Below are 11,076 nucleotides of genomic sequence, written 5' to 3' on the forward strand. Positions count from 1 at the left end.
CAAGAATCAAACTGACCAGCCAGGGCCGCTTCTCTTACAGAGAAGTCAACCCCTCTCTCCTTTACGGACTAGCTTTTAAGGGCAAAGGCCATGCGGTTGGGCCTGGCCATGCACAGGTGGCCAATGAAATTGGAACACACAGAGAGAGCTGCACAGTGATGCTAGGTGACCAATTGAATTACAACTTATCTTTTAGTAGACATTTGACCTAGCCTATCACCTTGGTTAGGATTGGCGCCCAAAAGACTCACAAAGGGCGGGACCCATACTCCTTGGTAGCTAGGGAGACAGTATGCAACCCTCCACTGATCAGATGTTTCACCTGGCCTGACCCACCCTTGTATTTGGGCTTTGTTACCTGAGGTTGATTTCCGGGACTTGTTTTTAAGTAAGTCCCCTGGGAGAAGGGGAGCAGGGACAGCTTAAGGGTTAAACAACAAGGTTATTGTGTAACCTCAATGGAAGCCTCTGGCTAAAATATAAAAATATAAAATAGGTCCTTACACTACCCACTTTGCTCAAAAAACACAAAGTCAAAAATAAAACTGAGTAATTCCTAGACAGTGAGAGAGAAGCACACTGACTTCACCTTAGAACCCTTCTGAGGGCGATGCTTGGCGGGGGTACAGGCGTGTGGGGGGGTTGGGGGTGGATAATGGGACCTCTGAGGGTGTGGCCCAAAGGGCAGGGCCCTTTGGGAAGGGGCTTTCTGTGGGAGGGGCCCTTCTGGGAGCAAAGCCCTGGGTGGGGGCGTTCCCTCTGGGGGCAGGGCTGGGAGCAACCCCAGAAACCTGGCCCACAGAGAAGCTGGTCCTGTCTCTCCCTCTGCCCCCTTTCCCCAGGGACCCCTAGGCTTTGGAGAATAAAGTCAAAATTAAAGCCATATGTCTAAATGGTTCATACTATGGTTGGGTAGTGTTTTTAACATATTAATTGACTGGTTTTTCTCAGTATTTGTCAAACCTTTCCCAACTCAAGGCTTTCTTTTAAGCAGCAGCGCAAGGCTGGCCCTTCAGTTGGGTCAAGCTGTTTGGTGATTCTCTGTAAAAACCACCCTCTTGCGCTGCTCAGGGGGGCAGTGTTGCGTCCTAGGATAAACATAAATATATATTAAATGTGTTTACAAATTATATTTATATGTATACATTCAATTCTATGTTTACATATATATGTTAAAATAAAAATAAAAATATTGTTTAAAATGCTGTTTTGCGGGGCGCCTGGGTGGCTCGGTGGGTTAAAGCCTCTGCCTTCGGCTCAGGTCATGATCTCAGGGTCCTGGTATGGAGCCCCGCATCGGGCTCTCTGCTCAGCGGGGAGCCTGCTTCTCCCTCTCTCTCTGCCTGCTTCTCTGCCTACTTGTGATCTCTGTCTGTCAAATTAATAAATAAAATCTTTATAAAAAAATGCTGTTTTGCGGGGAACCTGGGTGGCTCAGTCCTTAAGCGTCTTCCTTCCACTCAGGTCATGATCTTAGGGTCTTGGGATTGAGGCCCACATTGGGCTCCCTGCGCAGCAGGAAGCCTGCTTCTCCCTCTCCCACTCCCCCTGCTTGTATTCCTGCTCTGTCTCTCTGTCAAATAAATAATTTTTTAAAAAGAAATACTTTATTAAAAAAAATAAGTAAAATGCTATTTTGCCTTCTATCCTGGTAAGATGGAACACATTCCTAACAAGAGATCTTCCTTTACTCCGTGATAAAAATTTAACATTGCCTTAATGAATCCTCACAACATCCGCCCCCCCAACCCTTCTCAGATGTTACAATTAAGGTTCAGTGAAGTCCAAACACTGGGCCTGAGGTAATATACCCAGTATGTGGCCTCTTGCCATAGTCTAGCAGCCCAAATTGGGGGCGAGGGTGTTTTAGTGTCGTTGGCCAGGATGAAAAAGCTGAAAGATGAAAAGAAGGGTAGTCTTGCTTTTTGGCCCAAAAAAAGAGGATTTAGAAAGAAAGATACCTGTCGCCCGAAGGAGGAGGCTCCCCACTGATCCCGGCTGGGCAGGAGTCAGAGCAGAAGGGAAACTCCCATCACCAAGGAGAATGGGCTTCTCCTTCATACAAAAGCATAGGATCCCTCTCACCTGATATGTTTCTGTCCCATAGTCATCCCCATGTGCCTGCCCATAATAGCATTCTCAGGAAATGGCTGAGAGATACATTCAACTTGCAGAATTATAGCAAATAAAGTAATCTTTGACCCATCCTGGGAGCTTCTGATTACTGGGAGGGGCCAAGCCATCCTAGGGCAAGTGCACTCATTTCAAGAACCAGTAAAATGACTCCAAGAGTATCATAAGGGCTAGTGATCATGACTGGTCCAGAAATATTTCTGGGAGTCCCTTTTAACATCCCTCCCATCATTTCTTCTCATCTCCAAGGGAATGGTACTTAGGTATTCTGAAAGAAATATGCATGACTAGTAAACTGTGTGTGACCCCTGCTGCCTAATTCATCCCTCACCAGCAATTAACACTGATGGTTTGAAGGATGGCTACTCCCCTGGCAGGGCAAGAGCTGAAGCAGAATGTATGGGGTGAGGCGGCTCTTCCTCCTGGATATAAATAATTAAACCCAGTAGCCACCCTTCCTGCCTGGCCACTGTCATTTAGGTATGGCTGATTATCCCTAAATGGGAATGAGATGGGGGCAGGGGTGGGGGAGGGAAGCAGGTGACTGAGGGTCCAACCTGGCATTAGACTGAGCTCAAGTCCTGATTCCATCATATATGAGCTGTATGAACTTAGAAAACTGAGTTCAACTCTCAAAGCATCTGCTTTGCCCCCCCTTGGAGTGAGAATAGTCAGTAGTATTGACTTCACAGGGCTTGTTAGGAGGATTAAATTCGATACTGTTCATTTAACACAGTTCCTGGCCTATAGAAGGCACACATAAAAGTTGATTATCGTTTTTATGGACCTCCAACTTTAAGCCTTCTATAAAGAACCAAATGATATCTCTGAAAAATACCAACTGCCTACAAGGTTGTAGGGAAAGTGGTATCTATGTTGACCTGATTAGAAAAAAGTGGAAATTCTCTCTTGTTTAAGCCTTGTTGAAAATTTTCTAAACTCTGTCCGCTCTTCTGCTTTAGTAATTAGAACAAACGTTGGAGACTCGTGGTTCTCTGATAATTGAGTTGCTCATTGTAACGCAGGGCAATTCGACATTAGTGTTTATTTAAAAAATTACCGCAAATGAAGATAAATGGTGAGACGTGCACTAAATTTTATGAAAATCCTGACGTGAGTGTTTCTTCTTGGGATTCTCTCTCTCTCTCTCTTCTCCTATGATCTGAGAGCGGATTACATTCTACTTGGGTGATGGCTCAGGTCAAATGTGTGGTTTTGCAGGTGCCTACCCTTTCACAGACAATCTTGGAAGAACCATCATTGTCTTTATAAGAAAACGGAGGGACAGATGTGATTTTAACACTCAGCCTACAACAGTTCAACAATCTACCAATGTGAATTTAGAAACGCTGAGCAGGTCCCCCTTCTAGTAAGGAATATCTCTCCCGTTTTCTTATAATACCTGAGTTTCTACAACTGAGCAATCTACTCTTTTGTGTAAAACAGCTTCCCAGGATTGTTTCTCCTTTAAACGCAAGTGAACTTTGCGGATGGCACTCAGATCCCTTTCTTTTACTGGACAACTGTGGAGCAGGGGTTGGGTGTGTTTCAAGAGGGAAAATATCCACAAGGGGACAGAAAAAGGACATAAATGTACAAAATCCCATTTTCCAAGAATGTAAAAAGCTAACTTCCAGGGGAGCCTGGGTAGCTCAATTGTTAAGCATCTGCCCTTTGGCTCAGGTCATGATCCCAGGGGCCTGAGAATCCAGCCCCGCGTCAGGCTCCCTTCTCAGCGGAAAAACCTGCTTCTCCCTCTCCCATTCCTCCTGCTTGTATTCCCTATCTCATTGTGTCTCTGTCAAATAAATAAATAAAATCTTAAAAAAAAAAAAAAAAAGCGAACTTCCAATATGTATTTTTTTCCTTTGCTCTAAATATCTCAATGTTCACTAGTTGAAAGCAATTGATTGAAGCCCTGGGAAGAAATGGTAGATTGAAGCACTCATCAGAGTTGTTTGTGCTGCTTTGCAGGGGTATGGCTGCACTAAATTATTTCAAGAAGTATTAATTATCTAAGTCACTCAGAAGAAGCCATTTACCTATTTCATTTTCTTTTTTTTTTTTTTTTGAAGAGAATCTTTTTTTTTTTTTAAAGATTTTATTTATTTGTCAGAGAGAGAGAGGGAGCAACAGCGAGCACAGGCAGACAGAGCGGCAGGCAGAGACAGAGGGAGAAGCAGGCTCCCTGCCGAGCAAGGAGCCCGATGTGGGACTTGATCCCAGGACGCTGGGATCATGACCTGAGCCGAAGGCAGCTGCTTAACCAACTGAGCCACCCAGGCGTCCCCCTATTTCATTTTCTGTGGTTCTTGATCCTTCCCCCAAATTCTCACAGGCCTCCGCAGCTGGCACAGAGTCCGCTCCCATAACTATAATCCCTGTCCCATACTTTCACCTCCATCATACATCATACATACCTGATAAAACCCCACCTTGGTAAAAACCCAACCCTCTGTCCACCCTACGTCTGCCCCTGGCAGCTGAATGTGGTTGGTGAGAAAAGCAACGATGCTGGAAGCTTTCATATTAAATTCTTTTTTTTTTTTAAGACTTTATTTATTTATTTGACAGAGAGAGATCACAGTAGGAGAGAGGAAGGGAAGAGATCACAGAGAGAGAGGAAGGGAAGCAGGCCCCCTGCTGAGCAGAGAGCCCGATGTGGGACTCGATCCCAGGACCCTGAGATCATGACCTGAGCCGAAGGCAGTGGCTTAACCCACTGAGCCACCCAGGCGCCCCTTTCACATTAAATTCTCAGCCACAAATCCAAGTATGTTTCTCTGACCGACAAAATCTCCACTCTTCTCGTGAAATATTTTGACTATTTCACATCTTCTTTCCTCCAACCTTAAGCCAGGGCTTCTCAACACTGGCCACACTTTTGAATAACCTGGAAGACTTTAAAACACAGGAGTGCCCACCTACAGAGGATCTGATCTAATTGGTGTAGAACCAATTAGATTAATAGCCAATTAGGGTCTGGATATAGGTGTGCTTTTAAAATTCTCCCAGTGATTCTAATGTACAGCCATTTTGTTCAGAGCGTGAACTGAACACCTTCCATCAGATACAGCTGATGACCAACCATTCTGATGACTTCACTGAGAAAAGTAAATTGGGGGCACCTGGGTGGCTTCAGCTCAGGTCATGGTCTCAGGGTCTCGGGCTCTCGCATCGGGCTCTCTGCTCAACAGGGAACCTGCTTCTCCCTCTCCCTCTGCCTGCCTCTCCGCCTACTTGTGATCTCTCTCTCTCTCTTTCTCTCTGTGTCAAATAAATAAATGAATAAAATATTTTTAAAAAAGAAAGAAAAACAAATTGGGTGAGTGTCTAGGTGGCTAAGCGGTTAAGCGTGTGAATCTTGGCTCAGGTCATGAGCTCAGGATTATGGAATCGAGCCCCACATCAGGCTCCATGCTCAGCGGGGAATCTGATTGAGATTCTCTCCCTCTCCTTCTGTCTCTTACCCCTGCATGTGTGTGCTCCTGCTCTCTCTCTCTCTCTCTCAAATAAATCTTAAAAAGAAAATCAAATCGGTAAGGAAAGAAGACCCACAGAATCCCACTAAGTTTAGCTGGGTGGAACCCTTACTCCAATCCCTTCTGAGTGAGGACAAGCCCCTCCACTTGGGGTTTCTTCTCATTTCCCTGATCTCTGAGTATGAATGTGCTCCAGGACCCAACCTCAGACTCCTCCTCTGTCTACACTGAGTCCTTGGTGACTGTCCCTCTTCTACCATCTATCTCCTGATGACTCCACATCTCCACCTCCAGTCCAGACCTGGATTTTGAACTTTCTTCCACTACCTGCTTTCCAGATCTACCTAGATGATTTAAACCCAACATGTTCAAAACCAAGCTCTTATTCTTCTCGAGCTCTGCTGGTCTTGCAATAGCTCAAACAGGAAACTGTAGAGTCATTCTTGATTCATCTCTTTCTTTCACTGCCCACGTTTAATTCTTTGGTAGAAGCTGTGGATTCTATCTTCAAAATATATTCTAAATCTGACCAGTTCTCCACACTTCAGTTACTCCCACTGTGGTCCAAAACACCGTCTTCTATGAGTTATTATAATAGTCTCCTGTCTGGTCTTCTGGATTCCATCTTTGATCTGTTCTAGTTTACTTTCCACTCAGCAGTTAAAGCAATCCATTTAAGACAAAAGTCAGACCTTGTTATTTCTCTGCTCTAAGATCTCCAATGGCTCCCCACTTCACTCAATACAAAATCCAGTCTTACAAAATTTAACACTCAACTTCCTTCTCAATTCATCTCCTACCTCTTCACTCAGCTGTCTCTGCCTCCACTCACCAGCCTCCTTAGTGTTTAACAGAGTACAGCAAGTGCGTGCCTCCCTTGGGGGGTTGCACTTGTTTCCTCTTCTTAAATGTACCCATCTTGTTCTATGAATCCACTCAAGGATCTGCCAATGTCTTCTTATCAGAGTAATCTCCCCTAACTGCACACACAGCCAGTACCAGCACCATCACAATCAACATAATTTCTGTCCCTCTCTACTTTTGACTTCTTATCAACACCTGACATATTATATAGTTATTTATTTACTGTCTGTTCTCTTTCTTCTATTTGAATGCATGTGCTATAAAAATGGTATTTGTGGGTTTTTTCCCTGATTTATTCTGTGTTTAGAAGAGGATTTGATACATAATACTCATACATAATTGTTGAATGAATGAATGAATCAATCAATCAATGGAAATATCAGGTTATCTCAATCATAAGAGAGATTTCTCTCAAGCATTTTCTATAGTATTGCCCTATTTCATTCTCTGCATCTCTGGGTTGATTAGTAGATAAAATCATCATGTAAAATCAGTTTGAGCAAGGTTGGATCCTTAAGCTTCTATGTCACCTAGGACTCCAAATGTCACGGTGTACCATACACATTTGCCTCCAGCCTTCTCCCCCATATTTTGGTCATGGTTCAGCAGCTGTGGCATTGTTCAGCTTTCTTTTCCCCTCCCCTGTCTCAGTTCCAGGAGGTCCTCTTTGGCTTTGGGCCCCCTCCTTGTGGGTGATGAAGGCAATGTAGGGAGAGGCAGCAGCTGCCCTGACTCACCTCTGCTTTCTCCATTCATACTGATCCAGTAACACATAGCCTGTACAGTACAGGGCTGGCCAAGTCAGTCTCTGCCACCTTAGGACCTCATTTTTGTTCCCTGCGGCAGCTTGGCCATTTGCAAAATCAGAAATTGTAAAAGTACAAACAGGAGACAATATGCCATATTTTATGGATTTTAAGATGCCCCTCCCCTCCCATTTTCTTTCACATCTCCAATGTCAGGAATTGTCTTATAGTTGGAGCTGAGCAGGTGGAAGTCCCTATAAAGTTACCACAGCTTGACCCTGTGTCATGTGGTTACTGCTCCTAGGGCACAACTGATCATCTACATCCCTTGGCATGCCAAGCCACAGGCCTTTTGAGGATCATTTAAAGAAAGAAATAAACTGGTTATTATATGAAAATCTCAGATAAGAAAAAAAAAAAAACAAAAAAAAGAGAAACCCCACCAGCATCAAACCAAGCAGAATGGAGGGGTGGCAATTTGGATGAACTCAGAATACTTTTATAAGAAGTGCAGCATGCAAAACAATCTTGAGAAAGGAGAACAAAGCTGGAGGTATCAGTTTCTTGGATTTCAAGATATACTACAAAGTTATAGTAATTAAAACAGTAGGGTACTGGGAGAAAATATACGCATAAATCAATGGAAACAGGATAGAGAGCCCAGAAATAAATCCACAATTATATGGTCAATTAATCTTTGACAAAGGAGGCAAGAATATGTAACAGAAGAAAGTCTCCTCAAAAACAGTGTTGGGAAAACTGGAGAGCCATATGCAAAAGAATGAAACTAGACCACATTCTTTTACCATACATGTAAAGAAACTCAAAACGGATCAAAGATCTAAATGTGAAATCTGAGGTGTGCCTGCCTGGCTCAGCCTGTACAGCATGCGACTCTTATTCTTGAGGCTGTGAGTTTAGGTCCCACATTCAGTGTAAAGCTTACTTAAAAAAAAAAAAATGAAATGAATAAATGAGAGACCTGAAACCATAAAACTCCTAAAAGACAATAAGCAGTAATCACTTGGGGATTGGTTTTAGCAACATTATTTGTGGATATGTCTGCTTAGGCAAGGGAAACAAGAACAAAAATAAATTATTAAGACTACAACAAAATAAAAAGCTTTTGCACAGTAAGGGAAACCCGCAAGAAAACCAAAAGGGAACCTACAGAATGGGAGAAAATAGTGCTGAATGATAAATATAATAAAGGATTAATAACAAAAATATGTAAAGAACACACACACACACACAAAACCCCCAAAAAACCCAAACCCTAACATATAATCCAATTAAAAAATGGGCAGAGGACTTAATAGACATTTTTCCAAAAAATACATACAGACATCCAATAGACATGTGAAAAGATGCTCAATATCACTCATCATCAGGAAAATAAAATCAAAACCACAGGGAGATCTATCACCTTATACTTGTCAGAATGGCTAGTATTAAAAAGACAAGAAAGAATAAGTGTTGGCCAGGATGTGGAGAAAAAGGAACCTCTGTACATTTTTAGTGGGAATGTAAATTGGTGCAACAACTGTGGAAAACAGTATGGAGGTTCCTCAAAAAATTAAAAATAGACTTACCATATGCTTCAGTAATTCTAGTACTTGATATTTACCCAAAGGAAATAAAAACACTTGATTCAAAAAGATATATGCCCTCCTAGGTTTTCTGCAGCACTATTTATAATAGCCAGGATATGGAAGCAGTCCAAGTGTTCATCAGTAGATGAATGGGTAAAGATATGGTGTATATAGATATATAATGGAATATTATCCAGCTATAAAAAAGAATGAGATTTTGCCATTTGTGACAACATGGCTGGATCTAGAGAGTATTAGGTTAAGAGAAATAAGTCAGATCGAGAAAGGCAAATACCATATGATTTCACTTCCTTTTTTTTTCTTTTTAAGATTTTATTTATTTATTTGAAAGAGAGAGAGAGATCACAAGTAGGGAGAGAGACAGGCAGAGAGGCAGGTGAAGCAGGGTCCCCACCGAGCAGAGAGCCCAACTTGGGGCTTGATTCCAGGAACCTGGTATCATGGCCTGAGCCAAAGGCAGAGGCTTTAACCCACTATGCCACCCAGGGGCCCCTGTAATTTCACTTCTATATGGAATCTAAAAAAAGAAACAAGTGAACAGACAAAAAAAAAAAAAACAGAAATACTCTTAAATACAAAGAACAAACTGGTGGTTATGGGAGGGAAGGTGGATGGGGGATGGGTAAAATAGGTAAAGAGGATTAAGAGGTACAAATTTCCTGTTATAAAATAAATAAAATAATTTCCTGTTCTCATCTGGAGATGAAAAGTACAGCATTGGGAATACAGCCAATGATATTATAATAAGTTTATATGGTGATGTGATGATATACTTACTGTGGTGATCACTGAGTAATGTATAGAATTGTCAAATTACTATGTTGTACACCTGAAACTAATTTAACATTGAATGTCAGCTCTATGTCTAATAATAATTTTTTAAGTGCAGCATGGCAGAAGCGTGGCTCAGAGGAACCTATTGTGAGAAAAATTTGGGCACTGAAATCTCTGTTAGAAAGTAAATAAAAGTAGTGAGATTCTTAATGTGAGGTTTGGAAAAACGTTAACCAAAAATTTTAACTTTTATTTTTATGTATGCATTAAGGCCATACGTGATAAAAATCTGTCTAAATACTTACCAAAGAGCTTTTTGAATACATTTAAATTAAAATATTAATGAAAAGAAAACATTGTATCATAGTTTGAATGGTAGCATTTTTTTGTTTCTTATTAAACTATACCAGGAAAGGAGGCCAAGACTCAATGAAATATGGCTATTATCCCCAGTTTCACAAGAGCATGAACCTCTCTGGCTTAACAAAGCCTAAGGAATCTACTACAGAAATGGATTGTTCTTACTACCCTGGAGCCTTTTGTGCAGACTATGAACCAAAAGCTCAATATTAATCTTAAAATTAATTATATTACAAAGTTGTATTATTTAGAAGATGTGTTTAAATGATTCAAAGTTAAAAGATCTCAGTATAATGCTGGTTCTATAATTATCCTCCCAGACATTACTTGTAAAACTTAATGATGTAGAACCATAATCATAGCATCGAGTAGGAGGTTGTCAAGCAGATGGGAAAGTTTTTTGGTTTTTGTTTTCCAGTTGTTTTCTTCCCTTTCCTCCCCTCCTTTCACAAGGAGAATCAGCCACCTGTTTTTAAAAGCTGAAGTATTTTTACTGTTCTTGGTCAGAAACATTTGTTTAAACAAAGTAGCACTTGGTTGCTAAATCCTTGATTCTAAATGGACATAGCCATCTGATTTTTGTTGGGCCAGGGTTTGGATAACAATTTGATTTCCCAGTCTGTTTCTTTTGTGACCATATAATCCTCTCCCAGTGTTGCATGCTCTGTGAGCTACAAGCACTTGAGAGCTCACAAGCACAAAGACTCTAAGGTTTCTTTGGGATTAGCACCATACAAATGCAGATTTGGGACAATGGAAGACTGTGTCCATCCATGTAACTGTTACTGCTCTACTTCCTGCTTCCTCTGGGTAGCAAAGCAAGCCACTGTTTTTAAAATACACACTCACTTTAGCTGCTGAGTTTTTCATTGGCTGCCTGGAGAAAAGAAGGAGTTCTTTCCTATGTATTTCAGTGTTTTGATCCCTTTCAGTTATTTTTTAAAATATATATCATTAAATTTTACAGGAGTATTACAGAATTCCTAATTGCAGAATTTGAACTTGAGCTATGCAGTCTTACTTTTCATCTTCAATCTATGTGTCATTGACCTTTTTAAGTCTGATTACCTGTATGAACTCTCTTCAGAATCTTTCCTTGGTTAA

Source organism: Mustela lutreola, chromosome 14, assembly GCF_030435805.1.
Source record: "Mustela lutreola isolate mMusLut2 chromosome 14, mMusLut2.pri, whole genome shotgun sequence".
Taxonomy (NCBI): Eukaryota; Metazoa; Chordata; class Mammalia; order Carnivora; family Mustelidae; genus Mustela; species Mustela lutreola.